The sequence below is a fragment of the Mesoplodon mirus genome (genome assembly GCF_964341445.2).
Source record: "Mesoplodon mirus genome assembly, chromosome: 12".
In the NCBI taxonomy this organism is placed as follows: domain Eukaryota; kingdom Metazoa; phylum Chordata; class Mammalia; order Artiodactyla; family Ziphiidae; genus Mesoplodon; species Mesoplodon mirus.
In genome coordinates, this window is record NC_138988.1 from 2,789,454 (window position 1) to 2,815,190 (window position 25,737).

Genomic DNA, 25,737 nt, shown 5'->3' on the forward strand with positions numbered 1-25,737 from the left:
TAGCCCCCCTCAGCCTTGGTTTTCTCATCTTTAAAATGGGGACTGTTGTGAGGTGAGCGGCAGCCTGGTCCACTGCCAGACACTGTCCTACGTGCCTTAGAAGCAGGAACCCACTTAATCCTCATGGAAATCTGTAGGGGAGGTGCCAATGTCATCACCCCTTTCTGCAGGTGGGAAACTGAGGCACAGAGAGGTGAGGTGACAGCCCAGGTCACAGAGCCCAGGCCATCCAGCTCCAGCATCCAGGCTCGTGGTCAGTGCCCATGGTGGGTGTCCCTTGCCTCCTTTACCCTCCACTGGGACCCACGGCTTCAGGCTCAGCTCAGAGTGATTATTCGTGGGAAGCAGGGTGGGGGCACTGGGGCGCATTTCTCTGAGCACTGCTTTCCCAGGAGGCAGGCAGCTCAAGGAGCTGTGCTGTATTCCCTGCTGGACACCCAGGCCCAGGTCCAGGCCGGCCACACTGCAAGGCCTGAATCAGTGTTTGTTGAGTGAAGACCTGAACATCTGTGTGTCCCTGCACTGTGCCCACTGTGTCCTCATCTCCACAGCACTCCTGGCTGCACGGCTGTCACCTCCATCAGGCTCCCTGCCAGGGACAGTCGGGGAACCAGAGCTGCACATCTGGGGACAGAGAGCCTCCAGGGGTCCGTGGCTGCTCCAGGCCTCTCCTGGGCTGTCCCAGGCCAAATCACAGGGAGGCCTGGCCAGCTTCCAGGAACAGCAACGAGCTCCGTCCCCGGGGTGGGGGGTGCAAGTAGGTGTTGAGGGGTGTTTCCTGAGGGCAACTCAGCATCCGATGGGACACTGGGGCTCAGACTGCTTTCATCATCCATTCCAGGCCTGCACCCCTGCAGAGAGTCGGTCGTAAAAGACACTGACCATGTGGCCTGGATTAAGCTGGTTCCCTGCTGTGTGACCTTCAGCAGCCACTGCCCTCTCTGTGCCTCAGTGGCCTCATCTGTAATAAAGAACTAGAAACAGGGCCCCAGGAGGGCTCACTAAGCTGCTCTCATCATCTTCCCCATCATCACAGACGAAAGGGGGATGGAGGCCTGCTACAGGGTCACATCCCCCAACCCTCCACACCTTCTTAGCCACCGTGCATGCTGTTCCACCCAGCACATACACACCCTTCCCCGTCCCCACCAGATCACACTGTGGAGGTGCTCCGAAGCCACCCCAGACCCCAGCTCCCCTCCCCCATTAGAGGTATTCCCCCTTCTCCTCGAAGCCCTCCACATCTGGCCTTGGTTGGTCTCTTGTGGACAGACACCCAGGCTCCCCCCTCCTCACAGCGCCCTGAGCCCCCAACCTGGGACCAAGCACACAGCAGGTGCTGACGGCAAATTTTCTATAAATACATCCTGTTTTAAACCAGCCTGACAAGATACTTTGCAGACACTTAGAGTAAACAAGTTAACAAATGAAATGTATACCTTTTTAACATGTCCTCAAACAGCTGAATACTTGCATGTTAGAGTTCCTTTCCCCCATAAAATAGCAGGCTTCAGAAGTGGAGGGCATATAAGAAATTAAACAGAGCCAGCCACCCAGGAGGCCCTAAATATCCATCTCCCCAAACGGACAGCTCAGGCCAAGGCTTGACCAAGTCCCAGTCTCTGCTTTCACACTGTGTATGAAATTTGGTTGGTTTTTCAAATTAAGTTTTTATACTTGTCAGCCTAGCAGGGAACTTGTCAGTTCCAAAGTCATCTTTCTAGCAATAATCAAGTTACACCACGCATGAGACGGCCTGTTCCGTGAGTTATCTAATTAGCATCTGCAGATATTAGCAGGAAGAGAGTCAGTGCAGAATATTTCAAAACAGCCTACGTCTCTGGGATTGAGCGGGGCTGGTGCCCCTGGAAGACATCAGCTCCTGGCTCGTTCACTCGGGAGCATCTGTCTTCCCGCGTTAGATTTCCAGAGAGGCGCCCAGAGAAGAGAGTGGGCTGCAGCTGAGCTTGGCTGTCACCTATGGAAAGGTGGGCTGGAAATGTCACACAGCTGCGGTCCTGGGAGCAGCCGGACCCAAGGGAACCACAAGAAATGTCCCCTCCAGGACTGCTGTCCTGCTTAGGAAAAGGCTCAGCAGCTGTAACACAGGGCGTCACAGCAGAGTGGCAAACAGAAGCTGGCATCCGTCATGCTGGGTCTGGAGGCTGACAGTCCAGGAAGCCCCTGTCCCTGCTACCCTGTCGTCCCAGAGGAGTTGCCTCGTCCCCACTGGCAGGATGGAGCTCCAACCTCAGAGCTTATGTTTCCAGGGGCAGGATAGAGGGAGAAGCAGAAGGGGCCTGCTTCGCTCTCCTGGGACATACTCTAGAGCTTGTGCAAATTGCTTCCCTATGCATCCTCGAGGGAGAGCCTGGTCACACAAGCAGCCTCGCTGCAGAGGTGAGACCTCTATAGTCCCGGGCGGCTGCGTGACCAGCGGAAATTCAGTGTTCGGTGCCCTGGGGAGCAGACAAGGCTACTGGGAGCCACCCAGACCCCTTGGCCCCACCCCTTCTAGTGCCCCCTCCCACCTCCCCACCACTCTCAACCCTGAAGTCATGTTGTATGAAAGCCTGTCCATCAAACTGCACTAAGCAATTCATAATTCAGGAACCAGCTAAAAATCATGAGATTCTGGGTGCTTTTCATGAGTTTTGCTGGCAAATCGCTGGCGGGGCTCCCTTACTGATGGAGGCTCTCGCCCCTGGCCCCATCCCGAGCCCCCTGGACGCCTGCAGCCAGACGCATCTTGTCCAGCGGAAGGCAGCTGTGTCACTCCCTGCTCGTGGGTCCCCTGCTCTTTAGAAAAAAACCCAAAGCCTTCCCTGTGGGACTGAGCTTGGACTGATGAGGGAAATAAGCAGCAGCCATGGCCCAGCCCAGGCCCGAGGCTCACAGAAGAGGAGGAGACGGTCTCGGGAGCTGAGAGCTCTGACATCGGAGCCGCCTGCTTCCAGGTCCTGAGCTGGGGGAGCGTGAGTTTGGGGCCGCAGAACATGGTGCACCAGTGGGGGTGGTCCTGGAAGCAAGGGGGGCCAGCCCAGCCCCTGCCTCCCAGCCTCGCTCCCCATTTCCGCCCTGTGTGTGTCTGACACCCCGGCTTCCGGCCGCCCGGATGCCTGCTCTACGTTTCCCGTGCTCAAACCCAGGCTTCGGGGCCCCTCCCTGATGTGGAAAGGGGAAAAGGCCCGACTCCTGCATGACAGTCAAAAAAGCCAGCCACACAGGAAAGTGACCCCAAGCCTCCCCGGGGGGCCACGCTCCCGCCCCCCACTTCTCCAACTCCCCACACAGGCTGCTTCACTGGGCTTTGTTATCCTATAATGAATAGGATAACAAACCTGATGGCACTGGACCCACAGTTGGCTTGTTTTTTCCTTTTTACCCCCATTTTGTTTGTTCTTTTTTCTCTACTCTTTTATTTTTCTTTATTTGCTCCCGACTGAACGAGCCAGGATATATGACCTCTTGGTCATAATGAACACAGGGCACAGGACCAAAAGTTCCCTGCGGTCCTTCTGGAAATGTTCGGTGGTGTTCGTGCAGGAAGGCAATGTACAATGTCTGCATTTCTGCCCTGAGGGCGGCTCCCAGCCTTTCCCCTCAGCACCGCGTGTATGGCTGCTGGGAGTTGCCGTGATAATTCTTTAAAGTCATTATTCCATTTATTTGTTCTGATGAACTCCAAGCACCACGTCACTCCCTGCTTCTCAGACTGGAGCATACGCAGCCCCAATTCTGGGCAGGAGGGTGCAGAACAGAGCGTCTGTGTTGCAGCTTTCTGGAGCATCGAGTTCAAGATGAGGAAGAACCAAGTACTTGACAAGAACCGTCCCCTCTCCACCAGCATGGAAGACAAGACAGAGAAGAGCGGGGGAGGGGAGCGCCCCAGGAAAGACTGTCCAGCCTCTGCAGTGACACCCAGGCGGGGGCCGAGGGGCAGACCTGCCCCAGGCGGCTCCAATTCGTCCTCGAAGCTCACCATGGTTTTGGATACGGTGCCCTGGAGGTGCTGGATACCCTCCTGACTTGAATCTCGGGCAGAGAACACCCCCCTCGTCCACTGGCATACGTGCACACAGCGCGCACGTCCTGCCCTGCTCCCGCTCGCAGGAGGGAGTGTGTGTCCAGCCCCGGCCCACCTCCCGCACCTGTCGCCAGGCTCCTGGCTCGTCCTCTTGCTCTGCATTTAAATGCAGGGAGTGCGGTCTGCCCTTCCTCGGGCCGTCCAAAAGGGCTCACATTGGGCTCACTTTGCTGTGACGCTTCTTGCCCGGCAGCCTGAAACGTAGATGCTTTCTGATAAAGTTCGAGAATCTCCCAGCCACCCGCTGCCCGTTCTGGCTGCCAGAGGGCGAGGCTGGGGTCCCAGCGTCAGGGTGCCCAGGAGGGTCCCGCCCTGGGGGCGTGTGGCTTTCTCTGAGGCTCCAGTGTGGCAGCTGGTGCTGTGGGTGGAGGGGAGGCCCCGGGCCCCGCCGCAGGGCTGGGCTGGAGGTGGTGGTCCTCGCCTCCAGGCTGGCTGGGGGACTGGCGGGCTCTCTGGCCTCTGCCCTGACTCCTGGCCCTCCTCAGGCCGCCCACTTGCTCCCCGTACAGCCGTGTGGGGACGCGAGGCTCCTCTGCCTGTGAACTCACGCTGGGGCCCAAGTCTGCAGCTGTCCTGTCCATCTCATCCTCAGACAGGAGGTATCCTGGCTCAGGTCTCAGGCTCGATCCCCTCCTGGTGGCCGTGCTGCAGGGCGGAGACCAGCTGCCCACGTGCCCCGGGCCTCCGTCTGTCCTGCGGCCGTGGTCCTATAAATGGTCCAACAGGTCTCCTCTGCCCAGTCACCTCGGATAACTTTATGATGTTGGATGATTTAAAACCCTCATGCTGTGGACTTCATGGAAAAGTGCCTGGAGGCTGGAGGAGCTCTGCTGAGTTTCCTTAAGACCCTGACGGCCATCTGGGCCAATGTCACCTTGGCGAAGCTACCTCGGCCAGTGGTCCTGAGGAGCCTGGAACAGTCCATATGAGCCTCCTTGTCAGCAGGGAGGCCTCAGTGAGGCCCTGCACGTGGTGACCTGCTAACTACACTAAGTGACAACATTAACTAAAAATGCTAACTCTACTTACTACGCTAATAAACGCTAACTACACTAACTATACCGACAATTCTAACGATACTGACTGTATTAAAAATACCAAAAAAATTCAGATAAAATGAGAAAAGAACAAAGAAAATAAAGAAAAATAAAAGAGTAGAGAAAAAAGAACAAATAAACAGAATGGGGGTAAAAAGGAAAAAACAAGCCAACTGTGGGTCCAATGCCATCAGGTCACCAAAGGCAGCTTCCTGGGCTATAAAGACCCAAAACCTGGGTCCAGCAGGGACTTCTATAGGTTTTCTGTGAATACATCACAGTGGCACCTAAGAGGTCGGAGCAAGAAATGGACCAGTCATAGCTGGGGATAAACCACAGTGGTTTTCTCACTAATTGGTCTCAAGACCCCTTTACTCTAACAAACAAACAAACAAACAACAAAACAAAACAAAAACAAACAAAAGGACCCAAAGAGCTTTCTGTTTATGTGGGATATTAGAGATTGATATTTACTTTATTCAAAATGAAAACTGTAGGATAATCCAGTGGCCTTTTCACTTCTAGCTTGAAAATCTGTAATAATTTTTGGCTTCTAAAGACCTCATAACATAGACACTTGAAATATTAAATTCTGTTTCCTTAAACTCTGGTCTCAAAATAATACTACAACTCAACTGACATCACGACACTATAGGAAAATATTCTGTTGCATAAGACATGGTAAGGTAAGTATCTTTATTATTTTTGTTACTATGTCGAATACATAGTATTTGAAAACCTGGGATGTTGAGGGGTGATTCCAGAACTTCCCCTTGTGGAGCTCACAATCCAACTAACGCACACAGAGGAAACAATGAGAATAGAATTTAAATGGGAATTCATTTACTATCAATTCTAAGAACTGTCGGCTCCAGGAAGTAATGCATATGAAGAAACTGCATGGAAGATGAGTAGAGACCTGGCCTGGGTGTGAAGGTACATTGTTAGCATCTATAGAGCTGAGAGGAAAATAGCTTTCATCTGATTTTCTCCAGTAAGATCAGATTTCTCATCAGAAACCTTGGAGGCCAGATGGCGTGGGCTTGATGTATTCAAAGTGTTGCAGGAAAAAAGCTGTCAACCCAGAATCCTACATCTGGCAAAACTGTCCTTCAAAAACGAGGGAGAAATTTAGACCTTCCCAGATAAACCAAAGCTGAGAGAGTTCTTTAGCACCAGACCTGCCTGCAATGAGGGGCGTCCTTCAGGTTGAAATGAAGGACACTGGACAGTAACTCAAAGCCTTGTGAAAAAATAAATACACAGATGATTAGAAAAGCTGGTACTATTGTAACATCAGTTTGTAGCTCCACTTTTTATTTTCTACCTGATTTAAGAGATTAATATAATTAAAAACCCAATTATAAGTCTGTTTTTGGACGCAAAATGCGTGAAGATGTAATTCTGTGACATCAGTAACTGAAAGGGGGTGGGGTCAGAGCTGTATAGGAGCAGAATTTTTGTATGCTATTGAAGTTAAGCTGGTATAACTTGGCATTAGAGTGTTATAACTTTTGGATGTTAAATGTAACCCCATGGTAACCAGAAGGAAAAGAGCCATAGAATATATACAAAAGGAAATGAGAAGGACATTAAAATCATTCACTACAAAAAATCCGTTAAGAGCAAAAGAAGATGGCCATGTAGGAAATGAGGGACAAAAAAGCCATAAAGTGTATAGAAAACACACAACAAAATAAAAGAAATAAGTCTTTCCTTATTAGTAATTACTTTAAATGTAAATGGATTAAATTCTCCAAACAAAAGACTGATTGGCAGACAGGATAAAAACGTAGGATCCTACACCATGATCAAGTGGGGTTTATCCCAGGAAAGCAAGGATTCTTCAATATACGCAAATCAATCAATGTGATACACCATATTAACAAACTGAAGTATAAAAACCATATGATAATCTCAATAGATGCAGAAAAAGCTTTTGACAAAATTCAACACCCATTTATGATACAAACTCTCCAGAAAGTAGGCCTAGAGGGAACTTACCTCAACATAATAAAGGCCATATATGACAAACCCACAGCCAACATCGTTCTCAATGGTGAAAAACTGAAACCATTTCCACTAAGATCAGGAACAAGACAAGGTTGCCCACTCTCACCACTTTTATTCAACATAGTTTTGGAAGTTTTAGCCACAGCAATCAGAGATGAAAAAGAAATAAAAGGAACCCAATTTGGAAAAGAAGAAGTAAAACTGTCACTGTTTGCAGATGACATGATATTATACATAGAGAATCCTAAAGATGCTACCAGAAAACTATTAGAGCTAATCAATGAATCTGGTAAACTTGCAGGATACAAAATTAATGCACAGAAATCTCTTGCATTCCTATACACTAATGATGAAAAATCTGAAAGAGAAATTAAGGAAACACTCCCATTTACCACTGCAACAAAAAGAATAAAATACTTAGTAATAAACCTACCTAATGAGACAAAAGACCTGTATGCAGAAAACTATAAGACCCTGATGAAAGAAATTAAAGGTGATACCAATAGATGGAGAGATATACCATGTTCTTGGATTGGAAGAATCAACATTGTGAAAATGACTATACTACCCAAAGCAATCTACAGATTCAATGCAATCCCTATCAAACTACCAATGTCAGTTTTCACAGAACTAGAACAAAAAATTTCACAACTTGTATGGAAACACAAAAGACCCCGAATAGCCAAAGCAGTCTTGAGGGGAAAAAAACGGAGCTGGAGGAATCAGACACCCTGACTTCAGACTATACTGCAAAGCTACAGTAATCAAGACAGTATGGTACTGGCTCAAAAACAGAAATATAGATCAATGGAACAGGATAGAAAGCCCAGAGTTAAACCCACGCACCTATGGTCAACTAATCTATGACAAAGGGGGCAAGGATATACAATGGAGGAAAGACAGCCTCTTCAATAAATGGTGCTGGGAAAACTGGACAGCTACATGTAAAAGAATGAAATGAGAACACTCCCTAACACCATACACAAAAATGAACTTAAAATGGATTAAAGACCTAAATGTAAGGCCAGACACTATCAAACTCTTAGAGGAAAACATAGGCAGAACACTCTAGGACATAAATCACAGCAAGATCCTTTTTAACCCACCTCCTAGAGAAACAGAAATAAAAACAAAAATAAACAAATGGGACCTAATGAAACTTAAAAGCTTTTGCACAGCAAAGGAAACCATAAACAAGACGAAAAGACAACCCTCAGAATGGGAGAAAATATTTGCAAATGAAGCAATTGACAAAGGATTAATCTCAAAAATATACAAGCAGCTCATGCAGCTCAATATCAAAAAAACAAACAACCCAATCCAAAAATGGGTGGAAGACCCAAATAGACATTTCTCCAAAGAAGATATACAGATTGCCAACAACCACATGAAAGGAGGCTCAACACCAGTAATCATTAGAGAAATGCAAATCAGAACTACAATGAGGGCTTCCCTGGTGGCACAGTGGTTGAGAGTCCGCCTGCCAATGAAGGGGACACGGGTTTGTGCCCCGGTCTGGGAAGATCCCACATGCTGTGGAGTGGCTAGGCCCATGAGCCATGGCCGCTGAGCCTGCGCGTCCAGGGCCTGTGCTCCACAATGGGAGAGGCCACAACAGTGAGAGGCCCGCGTACCGCAAAAAAAAAAAAAAAAAAAACTACAATGAGGAATCATCTCACACCAGTCAGAATGGCCATCATCCAAAAATCTACAAACAATAAATGCTGGAGAGGGTGTGGAGAAAAGGGAACCCTCTTGCACTGTTGGTGGGAATGTAAACTGATACAGCTACTATGGAGAATAGTATGGAGGTTCCTTAAAAAACTAAAGATAGAACTACCAAATGACCCAGCAATCCCACTACTGGGCACATACCCTGAAAAAAACCGTAATTCAAAAAACAGTCATGTACCACAGTGTTCACTGCAGCACTATTTACAATAGCCAGGACATGGGACCAACCTAAATGTCCACTGACAGATGAACAGATGAAGAAGATGTGGCACATATATACAATGGAATATTACTCAGCCATAAAAAGAAATGAAATTCAGTTATTTGTAGTGAGGTGGATGGACACAGAGTCTGTCACACAGAGTGAAGTAAGTCAGAAAGAGAAAAACAAATACCGTATGCTAACACATATATATGGAATCTACAAAAAAAAAGAAAAACGTTCTGAAGAACCTATGGGCAGGACAGGAATAAAGACGCAGACGTAGAGAATGGACTTGAGGACACGGGGAGGGGGAAGGGTAAGCTGGGACAAAGTCAGAGAGTGGCATGGACGTATATACACTACCAAATGTAGTGTATATATTTTTTCACCCCTAATGACGGATCATCAAGACATATGAAGCGAAAACGGGCATAACTGAGGGAGAAATAGTCGGTTCTACATAAGAGTTGGAGCTTTCAATACCCCACTCTCAGGGGTGGATAGAACAACCACAGAGAGGACAAGTGAGGAAGTAGAGGACTTGAACAACACAGTGAACCAACCAGATCTAAGACACACGTGACCCTACCCACCAACACAACACACAAGTGCACGTGGGGCCTTCTCCAGGACAGACCACGTGTCAGAGTACAACTTATGTCTTAGCAGATTTTCAAAGATAGATGTCATACAAGGTATCTTCTCCAACCACAGTGGGATGAACTTAGAAATCAGTAACAGAGGAAAAGTGGGAAATAAACAAATTTGTGGAAATTACACAACACACTCAAAAGAACCTTGTACCAAAGAATAAATCACAAAGGAAACGAGAAAATACTTAGAGATGAAGGCAAATGAAACAGGACACACCAAACTTAGCAGTGCTAAGAGGGTAATTTATAGTTATAAATGCTTACACTAAAAAACAAGATCACAAATCAATAACCTAACTGTATATAACTTGGGGAACTAAAAAAATAAGAACAAATTAAACCCAAAGCTAGCAGAAGGAAGCTGACAATAAAGATTAGAGCAGAGATAAAATAGAGAATGGGAAAGCAATAGAGAAAATCAACAAAACCCAAAGTGGGTGCTTTGGAAAGATTAGCAAAGTTGCCAGACTGTTAGCTAGACTGACTAAGAAAAAAAGGGAGACAAATTATTAAAATAGAAGTGAACACGGAGACATTATCACTGACTATGGAGAAATAAAAAGGATTATGAGCAATTGTGCCCTAACGAATTGGATAACCTGGATAAAACGACAAATTCCTAGAAATACAAAACCTGCCTAGACAGAGTCACAAAGAAATAGAAAATCTGAATAGACTCACAACTAGTAAGGTGACTAGATCAGTAATCAAAAACTCTGGACAAAAAAAAGCTGTGGACCTGATTGATGGCTTCACTGGTGAATTCTACCAAATATTTTAAGAAGAACTTACTCCAAGCCTTCTCAAACTCATCTAAAAAAATTCAGGAGAAAGAACATTTCCAACTCACTCTATGAGGCTGGCATTGCCGTGATACCCCCCAAATATCTCTGGCCCATCTTCTAGACGGTCACCAGAGGATTTTTCTAAAACATCCAGAGGGAATTCCCTGGCGGTCCAGTGGTTAGGACTCCACGCTCTCACTGCCGAGGCTCAGGTTCAATCCCTGATCGGGGAACTAAGATCCCACAAGCTGTGTGGGGCGGCCCAAAAATAAATAAAAATTTTTAAAAAAACAAAATAAAATATCCAGCCAGATGGGTTCTTCGCCCAGTGACCTGAATCTGGTTCCTGTAAGATCTTTCTATTTCCTGTTGTAAAGAGAGGAGCAATGGTGCCTCCAGAATCAGGCTGAAAACATATGGACCCCATCTAAGAGCCTCAGCCTCCCAGGGATGGGCCCCACAGCAGATAGACACAGCTGCACTGGCTGTGGGCTGAGATCTTTGCTCCCATTTCGTTCACTATATCTCACTGGTCTTCGTGCCCTTAGGGGTTAGCATACAGAAGGTGTTTATTTTTTTTTAATACATTTATTTATTTTATTTACTTATTTATTTTATTTCTGGCTGTGTTGGGTCTTCGTTGCTGAGCGCGGGCTTTCTCTAGTTGCGGCGAGCGGGGGCTACTCTTCGTTGCGGTGCGCGGCCTTCTCATTGTGGTAGCTCTCCTTGCTGCGGAGCACAGGCTCTAGGCACACGGGCTTCAGTAGTTGTGGCACGTGGGCTCAGTAATTGTGGCTCGCGGGCTCTAGAGTGCAGGCTCAGTAGTTGTGGCGCACGGGCCTAGTTGCTCCACGGCGTGTGGGATCTTCCCAGACCAGGGCTCGAACCCGTGTCCCCTGCGTTGGCAGGAGGACTCCCAACCACTGCGCCACCAGGGAAGCCCCCAGTAGGTGTTTAATAAAGACTGCTGAATGACTGAAGTTTGAGGCCTGGAGAATTCAGCGTCCGATCCCTGGTGACACGAGGCTAAGACGAGGAGAAGGGATTCGGATTCAGAGCTGTCTATGTCCAGCGCCTCGACTCCTTCCAGTCCATGGCGCTAAGAAAGATTTTGCTCACCTCCTAGGCCACCTGCTCAGCCCCTCGTCCAGGCTCTCTGGACACCGGACATACTGCTGGACAAGGCCCCCAGCCCTTCTCTCTGATTCGGAACCAGCTCCCAGTCCATCCTGGAGGCGAGCGTTCAGCTCTGTTCACCCGGCACAGCAAACGTTCCCAGCTGCGTTCAAACACAATAAGGACGGGCCTGGAAATCCGCACTTTCAACAAGGACGCCAGGAATTCTGACTTGGAAAGGTTTGGTGTTCCACGTCCTGGCTCCCAGGGAAGCTGGTTAGTATTTGTCAGCCTCAATTTCCCAGAGCTGAAAAAATGAGGCTAATAATTCACATGCAGGGGTGGGGCTGGCACAGATGAGGTGAGGCCCCGACCCACGGTGAACACTCGTTAAATGATACTTAATTCCTACCAGCGAATATGAGTTCATTTCAAGGGGTTGATGAGAGCCAGGGAGAGAAAAAATAACTCTTTACCCTGCGGAAAGTCCTTGCATCTTAAATACAGTATCAGCACTCCTTCTGGGGCCTCGACGCAGCTCATCATTCTTTTCAAACTCCAAACTCTGCAAACCTCTCCTCTTTCCCACTAAATAAATCATTAAAAGATTCAAAGTCTGGGCCTCGTAAGCTTCCCCTGGAATGGAGTGAAAAGCAGACACGTGCTCCCCGGGCACAAGGAGCAAAGTCCTACGTTTGCAAAATGGTCAAAAATGAGTCATTTCATTTGTGGAAAATGAATACATCTGATCTTGCAAATGTTTTGCCTCGGGGAAAAGAAGCGCACGCGAATTGTCAAACAGCCTTCTCCTGGAAAAGCAGTTTCCTGCTGCTCGGGGAGGCTGAGACAGCCAAGGAGAAAGACAGTGCCTCAGATCATTGGAGTCTAAAGAGAAATAATCTCCCCATGAAGGGGCCCTGGGGAGGGTGTGAGCAACAGGGGTTCTCCCGGGGTTCAGTTCCTTAACATTCAGCAAAGAATCAGCTCAGGGCGTCCATCAATACCTCACTTTGCCAGCCTAACGAAACCCAGACATCAAGGGTGGCCCCTTGGGCTTCCCTGGTGGCGCAGTGGTTGAGAGTCCGCCTGCAGATGCAGGAGACACGGGTTCGTGCCCCAGTCTGGGAAGATCCCACATGCCGCGGAGCGGCTGGGCCCGTGAGCCATGGCCACTGAGCCTGCGCGTCTGGAGCCTGTGCTCCGCAGCGGGAGAGGCCACAGCGGTGAGAGGCCCGCGTACCGCAAAAACAACAACAAAAAAAACCCAGAAAAGGTGGCCCCTTCTGCCCAATATTTTTAGTGAGGGTTTGTTGTGGATGTAGGGATGTGAAAGATTCTCCACTGACCAAGGTGAATGGTCCACTTTTCTTTTTCCTCCAAGTTCATGGCTTGAAAACATTTATGGGTCCCTGAATCCAATAAAACAAACGTTAGCTTGTCCATGTTCTATATGCAAGATATCATGCTGGGGCTCCAGAGATACCTAGTGATACCAAGGTAAATTCATTCCACTAAGGCCCTTGTGGCCTGCTGTGTGCCTGGCAGGTGCTGGCCTACCTGGAAACGACCCAGGACCACATCCGGGGTCCATTACTCTGCCTGGGGAAGTAAGACAGGGGCTCACATCACTAGGACGCAAAAGCAGCATGAACTTGGATATCAAAAGCAAGCACAGCAGCCACAGAAGGCAAGGATGAAGCCAAGCAGGACCCTGTGGGGCTCCTCCTGGGCAAGGAGCCTCTCTGTTCAGCCTCTATGACCTTCCCTGAGTTCCAAGGGGCAGTTCAAACAGTTGCCAATCAGGGAAGGGAGGGCATGCAGAGACAAGGAAGGGGCGGCCAAGAAACAATAGGGAGGGTGGGAGGGAGGCTAAAGAGGGAGGGGATATGGGGATAAATGTATACATACAGCTGATTCACTTTGTTATACAGCAGAAACTAACACACCATTGTAAAGCAATTATACTCCTATGGAGATGTTAAAAAAAAGTAAAGAAATAATAGTGCAGCCTGGGGGCAGGGTCCTGGTTCCCCCTCAAGATATACACAAAACAATATCTTTGAGCTCTTTACAGAACTAAAACCCCTACAAATGGAAGATGTCAGCATTCTTCATTCCAGAGAAGACCACCTGAGGTCAGATTAAAGGAACCAGAGCAGCTCATCAAGAGACCACGGAGACCAGATTAAAGGACTGCAGGTCCCGCACACACCATAATCCTTACCAGCAACCCCACCCTTGAACCATTGCTATAAAACTCCTCACCAAATCCTCCTGGGAGGGGACAACACAGTTTTCAAGGGCAGGAGTCTGCTGTGTCCCCCTTTGCATGGCAAAGCAATAAAGCTCTTCTTTTCTACTTCACCCCAAACTGTCTCTGAGATTCGATTCGGCACCGCTGCACAGAGGCCAGGTTTTCAGCATCAAGGGGTGGAGGGGGAGGACAGCACTTCATCCATGCCCCCCTCAGTCCCCCCAAGCTGCCGAGTCCCCCAAAGTTTCAAGGAGGCAGCAGCCTGGGGGAATTCCGAGCAAGGCACAGGTTTGCCCCGTGGAGGGGGGCAGAGGAAACAGCACAAGTCACACGCACAAGCCGGAAGGCAGGCAGGGAGTCACTGGATGCATTTAGAAGGCGAGGGGCACCGCCCGGCGGGAGCAAGCAGGAGGTCGAGGGGGACTCAGGGGAAAACCAGGCTGCACAGGTGGGAGGTGCCGGCTGAGGGGCAACGGGGGATCGTGGAGAAGCAGAGGGTCCCTGTTTCAGAGCACTCCCTCTGGAGGCCCTGAGGGCCGAGGGGCTACGGAGAGGCCACCCGGCGGGGTCTGGGCTCACTGACAGAAGAGACCCCACGACACTCTTCCCTGGAAACCCAATTCTGCAGCTGTGCTGGGAGGCAGTGACCTGAGCGTGGGGAGAGGACTGGGACCCATCACGGGTCATATCTGAGCAGTCTGGCAGCTCCTGGTCCTGAGCAAAGGGAGGGCTGTGTGTACGTGCGTGCGTGCGTGCGTGCGTGCGTGCTGTGCCCACACCGGCGAGCAAAGGGTGTGACATGTGGCCAAGGCCCGATGCCGACGTCCACGGCCCCGGGGCTGAAATGCAGGATGGAGACGCAGTCCAGACCTGAACACAGCACCTTCAAGTCCTGACAGTTTCCACCCACGACCCAGGAGTGCACACAGCCAAGCAGGCTGGAGCCATCGGGATGGGGTCCTCAGCCCTAGAAGAGCTGAAACGCAGCCTTCTCTGCCCTCGCCCCCATCAGTTTTCTTCCTTGCCTGGCGCCTCAGCGCCAGGCGTCCTGCCGAGAACCGTCTGGCTGGAGCTGGGAGCGTATGTTCACGCTGCACTCCGCCGCCCGCGTCCCGAGGCCGTTCCTGTTCCCGCCAGGCAGCCACTCGATGCAGCTCCGGGTCCCTGCACACATCCTCCCCCCTCCCCCGAGAGGAGAACCCTCCTCCCTGGGCCCGGCTCCAGCGTCAGTGCCTTCAAAGAACCACCTTCCTGACACCCCTCCACCACCACCACAAGATGCTGAGGCTGAAGGTGGGGGACTGGCTGGGCGCCCAAGCTCTTCAGGGCCATTCGCTGGCCACCTCGAGGTTCGCTCTTCCTACACACACCTCCCACCGCTGCTCACGGGGAGCCCGGCTGGACCCACAGGTCTCAGGAGACCTCAGTGCAGGGCCTCATCTCAGCCGCAGCACCTCCTGGGTGAGTGTGTCAGTCAGAGAGGGGGGTTCTCAGATCCCAACGGGGCGGGAGGCGGGACCTCACCCCCCCATTCACGAGCCAATCCCCTTCCAGCGTCATTACACACCCCCAGTGCCGGGACGCTCACTGCTCAGCAACCCACCCTCCCCTCGGACGGCTCTTGATTTTTAATAAGTCAGACACGGGTACAGTTCACAGCCCAGCAACAGCACAGGGACTCAGGGGAGGCTCGTGGCCACCCCGTCCCTGCCTGCCCTGCCCCCCACCTCCTGAGAGAACATTTTATGGCTGCCTGTGTCTCCTGCCCTTGCCCCAGGATGCAACGTGAGGCCTATGCTCTCCTGCACCTGGCTCTGTTCACGGACAGCACCCCTGGGCCTCTTCCCCATCGGCAGCCGACAGCACACTCCTCTCTCACAGCTGCAGCGCTGGGATGTCCCTGAAAGTCCGGCCGGGCCTCCTCCTGCGTCTCCTGGACACCCTCTGTCCCTCAGAGCGACTCCCTCAGCCCCTTCAGGCCCTCATCCTTGTGACACTCTGTTCAGTCCCCTTGAGTGTGTGTGCCTCTGCTTCCGGCTGGGACCCTGCATGACTCGGGGCCACCAGCCCCAGCCCCTCTCCTGGCCACGCCCGTGTCTCCTGGGCTAAGCCACAGCCGAGTGCACTGGGTACTGACTCCAGGGAGCCTTCCCGGGATGCAGCCACCTTCACCTCTGCCTCTGGATCCGCAGGCTGCCCAGAGGACCCCACCCTGCCTGACACTCCCAGCACCAGATGAGCATATCCTCTCCCCAGGGGGTCACGGGAAGGTACCTACCATCCGGTCTGCAGCCAGTGGGCCCCGGGGCCCCTGTGGCTCTTTAATTGCCTCCTTGTCTCTCCTTCCTGCCCCCACTCTCTCTACCACCCATTGTCTCCCATCCCCCATGGCTTTCTTGGCTCCAGCTCAAGCCTTGAGACCTGCTGCACCAGCCCCTGGGCTGAGGAACTAACACCCCCCGCATGGTCCGGTCAGAGCCCCCAGCTGGTAGGGGTGCAGAGGCAGAGGGGTCTCCGCCGCAGGCCCCGAGAAAGTACCAGCAGTCTGCTCCACGCACCCTGGAGAAACACGGCAGTCCAGGCTGAGAGCCCGTGCCTCCACCAAACTCCCCAAAGACTCACCCCACCTGCCCAGCCTGGCCTCAGGGGCTGTCTGAGCTGAGACGAATCTGGTCCTACGTGGGTCACAGCCCAGGCAAACTAGGTCACCATCAGCCCCGATGGGAAGGAACCACGACCAGCCGGGGTGACCTCCGTGAAGGTCACTCAAGGACCAGGAAAGCCCACGCAGTAAACTGGCGCTCTCGCTCCAGGACCCCAAGCCAGCACAGCACGGCCAAGGTGCCCAGGTGGCGGGCAGGGCTCTGATCTGGCCAGACTCCGTCAGAGAGAAAGCAAAGCACATGGTTTCACCGACGCCACCCACTCCCAGGACAGAGGCACAGACGGAGGCTGATGACACACGTACCTGACGCTGCGGAAGCTTTCTCCTTCCGACCTGCAACGAGAGAGAACACACGCTGAGAATGCAGACCCTCCGCTGCCAGGGACCCACGCGAGGATGTTAGACGTGGGGCCCCTGAGCCCCGCTGCCCAGGATCCCTTCTCCAGCCTCAGCAAGCTGCCCCCACCCCGGCCCCAGGGCCACCTCTAGGAGCTTTAGGGCTCCTCTCCCACCCCCCTTATGCCCATCACTTCGAAGGTAATTGTTTTTACAGGAGTTGGGGAGCAACCCCAGAGTTGCAGGGGGAGCTACGGTTCCAGAACTCTGTGTCCAGGCTCTGCAAGGCAGCAACCAGACCAGTGAATGAACGAATGCGCGTGGGCGCTGCGCTGGCCTTGCTGCTGCCCCTGCTTGGTATTTGCAGCGTGTCTCCCCACTCCCAGCTCTATTTTCAAGTGCCCAGAAATCAATTACACTGCTTTACAAAGGAGACAAGGCTGAATGTCAAGAAACCAGACAATAAGATCGTATCACGCGCACTTGAACTTTCACGGAGACCGAGAAACACGCGGAATCCATCAACAGTGACGACTTCTGCTCTATAAACCGAGGGAAAGGGACTTTGGGATTAAACAGCTCAGGGCGAAAGAGGCTGGCGCGCTTCCTGGGTCTGAACAAGCAAAGGGCTGCGAGTAAGCACACTTGGGACTCTAATCCCTGAACATCCCAAACTGGATTTCACTGCCAGAGAGCCTGAGAAATAAAAACACGCTTAACCCAAAGTCAGATGACTTTTCTTTCAGCAAGCTGCCTTTCCAGTCATCTTGAAGACTGGCTGCACGGCCCCCCTGGCACGGAAGCCAGGGGGCGGCTTCTCCCACTGAGCCAGCCTAGCTGACCTCAGGAGACCACCCTGTGCCCCTTCCCCCTGTCTGCTGCGTCGGAGAACATGTCATCCCGGTTGCCTTTCAAGCTGATTGACAGGCCGGTGCAGGACCGTGTCTCTGGGATGCCGGCAGCTGGTGGCTGTCCAGAACCCCATGTCCGCGTCTCTCGCTTTAGCCACACAACGCCACAGGCCGTGGAGCGTGTCTCATCGTCACGCTCAGGTGTCTGTGTCACAGCCACAGGCCACATCCCGTCAAGCCTCGGGTGCCACCAATGAAGACGACGATGAGACACGCTCCTTATTCGGTCCTCACTGTGTGCCGAGCCCTGGGCTGGGCCCTGACGCATGTAATCTGTCATTTCCACAGCAACCTGGCAGGTCCAGCACGGTCCCCGCTGAGCACATGAGGGACTGAGGGTCCCGGACGCTAAGCGCCACAGTCACATGACCGGCCAGTGCCCAGGTGCATTCTGAACCCAGATATGCGAACTCCACCCTCTTCCTGCCAGGCTGAGCTCCTGACGCAACCTCAGTGGTCAGCAAACCACATTCTGCCGTGTTCAGAGTCTGGGCAGAGGTGACGGGGCTGGTGATGGAAGGGGACACGGGTTTGCAGGTGTGTGACCCCTGATCAGGGACTGGTTACCCAGGGATACTGTCATTTATAAGAAATGTGTATTTACATATTTGGTCATTCAGATGACCAAAGTGTCACCAAACGCAAGTCCATGTGCCCGACACACAGTGAATCCAAACAATACGAAAATGTCGGCGTGTGGAGCAGAGAAAGGTTTATTGCAGGGCTGTGCAAGGAGACAGGTGGCTCATGCCTTAAAAACCCCCAGAGGTGAGCGAGGGGCGTGGTTAATTGTTGAGAACTTCTCGGTGTCAGATCCTTTGTTCTTGAGGTCGGGACCTGGGCAGGGAACGACGTTCCTGTAACCCTCCACCCAAACAAATGTTATTCTCTGTTCTGACAAGAAAGGGCAAGGTCCCAAGGCTCGACTTTCGCCCTCTGAGGTCCAGGCCTGGCTAAGAGGAGGGGGTCCCTGCGGGGGCTGGGTACCGTGCCTGGGAGCATCCGTCTGGGTCCTCCCGCCAGCGCCCTGGCCCGGCTGAAGAGGCAGATCTCAGCTGGCGGCGCCCTCAGGGCCAGGTCTCCAGACCCTGCCCAGCTGTCATCACCAAGGGAGCCGGGAGCCCAGGACCCAGCCGGCCCTCAGGCTCCTCAGGCCACGCAAACGGGAGGCGGGGGGAGCGTGTGCCAGGTCCCACGGACCGCAACCCATGCAGACTGCTGCTGCCACTAGGTCCCGCAGGCGGGGATGGGGAGAGGTTCACCGCCACCTCAAGGCCTGGGCCCGGCCAGTGGGCAGCCGTGGCGAGGGCCCTGCGGGACGCAGCCTGTCCCCCGGGACGCCCAGCTCACCGGCCAGCCCGAGGTGGGAGGGCCTGGAGAGCCCCGGGGAGAAAGCCGTGATGCCCCTCTTACTGCACTCTCCGCCGCGAGGACCACAGGCGGCGGAGGGTAGCTTCTAACCGCGGAGCTAAGGGTCTCGCGGTAACCTTCCCGCTCTCAGGGTCTTGCGGTAACCTTCCGCTCTCAAGGTCTCGCGGTAACCTTCCCGCTCTCAGGGTCTCGCGGTAACCTTCCCGCTCTCAGGGTCTCGCGGTAACCTTCCCGCTCTCAGGGTCTCGCGGTAACCTTCCCGCTCTCAGGGTCTCGCGGTAACCTTCCCGCTCTCAGGGTCTCGCGGTAACGGTTTTGGTTGCGCGGTAACGGCCGAGTGCTATGGGTCACGCGCCTGCCCAAGTGCCTATTACAAAAATATATTTCTCACATGCAACGGGTCTTCATCCACAGTTTCCTGCTCAAAGTTTCCAAAACCCTTAGAATTTCCTGAGAGACAAGAGCAGTGGGAGCCGCACAGAGCGGGACAGAGCCCCCAGTTTGCCGCTCAAGCACCCAGGCCCACTGTCACAGGTGGATGAGCCTGGGCTCCCCTGGCAGCACCCAGCCCGCCCCTTGCTCTCACCAGCGGCAATGAGACAGCAGGGAGTTCCCAGCTGCCTGAGTGTAAATCCCTGTCCAGAAGGACCCTGGACTCCCTCCAAGTGGGCATCAGCACCCACCACCACGGCCCCACTGCCTGGACGCTGGCAGGTGATGAAGACCGGAACAGACCTTATGCCCTCTCCCTCAGGGGCCGAGACAAGGTCAAACCAGCCCTCTATCAGCTGAAGAGTCTCTAAAGCCGTTCTCAGGAAGCCCTGGCAAAAGCCAGCACGGACTGGTGAGGTAGGCTGATGCCCGATCAGAGGAGCAGGTCAGTAAAGCTGCCTAAAGCCCTCTGTCTCATGCAGAGACAAGGGTGGCTTCCATAGGAGATGATGCATCCCATGCCCGGAGCCCAGCAAGGGCCTGGCACCCAGCAGGCTCCATGGAAAAGGCTGCTGTGTGAACCCATGATGGAGTTGGCCCAAACCTCATACACTAAAAGCCACACACAGTAGAGTCACATTTACACCAAGGACAGCACATTCAGAGGACCCTTGGTACTCCAGGGCATATTGCTGTCAGTCCTAGGACAGGAGGGGCAATGAACAACGCAGAGGGGGGTGGGCAGATGAGACCCGTGTGCGCGCAGATGCGGCACTAGCGTGGACTGGGCAGCAGGCAGCGGGAGCATCCCAGAGCCCTCTGGTTTCCTGCCCATGAATGGGAACCAGGAACAGGATGACTTCCTAAACTGGCATGAATGGAGGTGAGGTCACAGAAGCAGTCTCATACCTCTTAACCCAGCCTCAGGGGACTGACCCCAATGGGTCATCCAGGGCCAGGTTGAGGCTTTACATGTGTGATGCTCAGGTCAGAGATGCCTTAGTTTGGGGTGCTCTAGATACACCTGGAGATAAGGATTCTGGCACAAGGCGTTTACTTGGGAGGTGAAGGCAAGGGAAGTGAGAAGACAAAGAGAAGTTGCCTAATTACGGCTGTTATCAAGCTGCCCCCCATTTTGGGAGTCCTCCACTGCAGGCAACAAGAATTGGTCCACCAGGGAGCCCTGGGGGCCAGTGCAGAGCTACCACCCAAGGGTAAGTTGCTGCAGTCCTAGCTGAGTCTGCTCCTAGGGGACAGTAAGTCTCCACACTCCAGCCTGCCACACAGGAGGCCAAGGGGTCTCCAGCCTCAAGAGAAGACCCCAGGCACAGAGGTGCTGGCGGCTGGAAGTGAGAGGCTGGGGTGAGGGGCTCTGCAGCCAGTGCTCCCTGGCCTAAGAGAGAGCCCCCTGTTGTCCTTATGATAACACCATGGATAACTGAGCCGCCATGTGGACTTCAGAATGTCAAGGGTACAAGTGATCATTTCATCCTCTTGTTTCACTTCTGTGGTGGACCCTGCAGACTGACTCATTCAACATGTGTGCCAACCCCTCCTTCCATGCCTTGTGTGAGTTAGCCTCTGGAAAACTGAAATCTACATTTCTCAGACACCCTTGCATCTAGAGTTCGGCAGGTGACCTGAGTTCCTCTGGACAGATTTCTATGTAAGATTTAAAAGGTGGAAGCAAACAACACAGGGTGGTGGAGGGATGGGGTCCTGGCTGGCAAGGAACAGAGGGGTCTGGGCCTGAGCATTACAGACAGTGGGGTTTCCATGGCAACAGGGTCAGGTGGGGGTAGGCGATTGTCCAGGCTGTGTTGTCCCTGGCTATGGGGCATCCAATCTTGGTCCCCTGGTAGTCCTGGAATCTCAGTCCTAACACCCAGGAATAAGTCCTCTCCTGCTCAAATCAGAAAGAGTGGATTCTGTCATCTACAACTAATCACTGTGACTGATACAAATTCAGATTCTGAAATCACCTCTATTGTTTTTCTTGTGTGGAAGAAATACAGAAGCGTTTAAGATAAACAAGTAAAAATCATCTGTAATCCACCACCTGGAGGTACTGAAACATACCGAGACACATAGTAATCAAATTCACAAAAATTAAAGACAAAGAAAAATCATTGAAGGCAACGTGGGAAAAACGACAAATAACATACAAGGGAACTCCCATAGGTTAACAGCTGATTTCTCAGCAGAAACTCTACAAGCCAGAAGGGAGTGGCACAATATATTTAAAGTGATGAAAGGGAAGAACCTACAACCAAGATTACTCTACCCGGCAAGGATCTCATTCAGATTCGATGGAGAAATTAAAAGCTTTACAGACAAGCCAAAGCTGAGAGAATTCAGCACCACCAAACCGGCTCTACAACAAATGCTAAAGGAACTTCTCTAAGTGGGAAACACAAGAGAAGAAAAGGACCTACAAAAACAAACCCATAACAGTTAAGAAAATGGTAACAGGAATATACATATCGATAATCACCTTAAATGTGAATGGATTAAATGCTCCAACCAAAAGACACAGGCTCGCTGAATGGATACAAAACAAGACCCATATACATGCTGTCTACAAGAGACCCACTTCAGACCTAGGGACACATACAGATTGAAAGTGAGGGGATGGAAAAAGATATTCCATGCAAATGGAAATCAAAACAAAGCTGGAGTAGCAATAATCATATCAGATAAAATAGACTTTAAAATAAAGAATGTTACAAGAGACAAGGATTAAGACACTACATAATGATCAAGGGATCAATCCAAGAAGAAGACATAACAATTATAAATATATATGCACCCAACACAGGAGCACCTCAATACATAAGGCAACTGCTAACAGCTATAAAAGAGGAAATCGACAGTAACACAATAAAACTGGGGGACTTTAATACCTCACTTACACCAATGGACAGATCATCCAAACAGAAAATTAATAAGGAAACACAAGCTTTAAGTGACACAATAGACCAGATAGATTTAATTGATATTTATAGGACATTCCATCCAAAAACAGCAGATTACACTTTCTTCTCAAGTGCACAGAGAACATTCTCCAGGATAGATCACATCTTGGGTCACAAATCAAGCCTTGGTAAATTTAAGAAAATTGAAATCATATCAAGCATCTTTTCCGACCACAACGCTATGAGATTAGAAATCAATTACAGGGGGAAAAAAAACGTAAAACACACAAACACATGGAGATTAAACAATACGTTACTAAATAACCAAGAGATCACTGAAGAAATCAAAGAGAAAATCAAAAAATACCTAGAAACAAATTACAATGAAACCATGACGATGCAAAAGCTATGGGATGCAGCAAAAGCACTTCTAAGAGGGAAGTTTATAGCAATACAAGCCTACCTCAAGAAACAAGAAAAATCTCAAACAACCTACCCTTACACCTAAAGGAACTAGAGAAGGAAGAACAAAGAAAAACCCCAAAGTTAGCAGAAGGAAAGAAATCATAAAGATCAGAGCAGAAATAAATGGAATAGAAATAAAGAAAACAATAGCAAAGATCAATAAAACTAAAAGCTGGTTCTTTGAGAAGATAAACAAAATTGATAAACCTTTAGCCAGACTCATGAAGAAAAAGAGAAAAAAAAAATGTTAGGGCTTCCCTGGTGGCACAGTGGTTGAGAGTCCGCCTGCCGATGCAGGGGACACGGGTTCGTGCCCCAGTCCGGGAGGCCCCCACATGCCGCGGAGCGGCTAGGCCCGTGAGCCACGGCCGTTGAGCCTGCGCGTCCGGAGCCTGTGCTCTGCAACGGGAGAGGCCGCAACAGCACGAGGCCCACATACCGCAAAAAAAAAAAAAAAAAAAAAAAAATCTTCCAACAAACAAAAGTCCAGGACCAGATGGCTTCACAGGTGAATTCTATCGGACATTTGGAGAACACCGAACACCCATCCGTCTCAAACTCTTCCAAAAAATTGCAGAGGAAGGAACACTGCCCAACTCATTCTATGAGGCCACCATCACCCTGATACCAAAACCAGAAAAAGATACTACAAAAAAAGAAAATTACAGACCAATATCACTGATGAATATAGATGCAAAAATCCTCAACAAAATACCAGCAAACAGAATCCAATAACACATTAAAAGGATCATACACCACGATCAAGTGGGATTTATCCCAGAGATGCAAGGATTCTTCAATATACACAAATCAAACAATGTGATACACCTTATTAACAAATTGAAGAATAAAAACCATATGATCATCTCAACAGATGCAGAAAAAGCTTCTGACAAAAGTCAACACCCATTTAAAATAAAAATTCTCCAGAAAGTGGGCATGGAGGGAACCTACCTCAACATAATAAAGGCCACATATGACAAACCCACAGCAAACATTATTCTCAATGGTGAAAAACTGAAAGCATTTCCTTTAAGATCAGAAACAAGGATGTCCACTCTCACCACTATTATTCAACATAGTTTTGGAAGTCCTAGCCATGGCAATCAGAGAAGAAAAAGAAATAAAAGGAACACAAATTGGAAAAAAATAAGTAAAACTGTCACCGTTTGCAGATGACATGATACTATACATAGAGAATCCTAAAGGTGCCACCAGAAAACTACTAGGGTTAATCAATGAATTTGGTAAACTTGCAGGATACAAAATTAATGCACAGAAATCTCCTGCATTCCTATACACTAACAATGAAATATCAGAAAGAGAAATTAAGGAAACAATCCCATTCACCACTGCAACAAAAAGAAGAAAATACCTAGGAATAAACCTACTTAAGGAGGTAAAAGACCTGTATGCAGAAAACTATAAGACCCTGATGAAAGAAATCAAAGATGACACAAACAGATGGAGAGATATACCATGTTCTTAGATTGGAAGAATCAATATTGTGAAAATGACTATACTACCCAAAGCAATCTACAGATTCAATGCAATCCCTATCAAATTACCAGTGGCATTTTTTACAGAACTAGAACAAAAAATATTAAAATTTGTATGGAGACACAAAAGACCCCGAATAGCCAAAGCAGTCTTGAGGGAAAAAAACAGAGCTGGAGGAATCAGACACCCTGACTTCAGACTATACTGCAAAGCTACAGTAATCAAGACAATATGGTACTAGCTCAAAAAAAAAGAAATATAGATCAATGGAACAGGATAGAAAGCCCAGAGATAAATGCACACACCTATGGTCAACTAATCTATGACGAAGGGGGCAAGGATATACAATGGAGGAAAGACAGCCTCTTCAATAAGTGGTGCTGGGAAAACTGGACAGCTACATGTAAAAGAATGAAATGAGAACACTCCCTAACACCATACACAAAAATGAATTCAAAATGGATTAAAGACCTAAATATAAGGCCAGACACTATCAAACTCTTAGAGGAAAGCATAGGCAGAACACTCTAGGACATAAATCACAGCAAGATCCTTTTTGGCCCACCTCCTAGAGAAATAGAAATAAAAACAAAAATAAACAAATGGGACCTAATGAAACTTAAAAGCTTTTGCACAGCAAAGGAAACCACAAACAAGATGAAAAGACAACCCTCAGAATGGGAGAAAGTATTTGCAAACGAAGCAACTGACAAAGGATTAATCTCCAAAATATAGAAGCAGCTCATGCAGCTCAATATTAGAAAAACAAACAACCCAACCCAAAAATGGGCAGAAGTCCTAAAGAGACATTTCTCCAGAGAAGATATACAGATTGCCAACAAACACATGAAAGGATGCTCAACACCTCTAATCATTAGAGAAATGCAAATCGGAACTACAATGAGGTATCACCTCACACAGGTCAGAATGGCCATCATCCAAAAATCTACAAACAATAAATGCTGGAGAGGGTGTGGAGAAAAGGGAGCCCTCCTACACTGTTGGTGGGAATGTAAATTGATACAGCTACTATGGAGAACAGTATGGAGGTTCCTTAAAAAACTAAAAATAGAATTACCATATGACGCAGAAATCCCACTGCTGGGCATATACCCAGAGAAAACCATAATTCAAAAAGACACATGCACCCCAATGTTCACTGCAGCACTATTTATAATAGCCAGGTCATGGGAGCAACCTAAATGCCCATCGACAGACAAATGGATAAAGAAGATGTGGTACATATATACAATGGAAT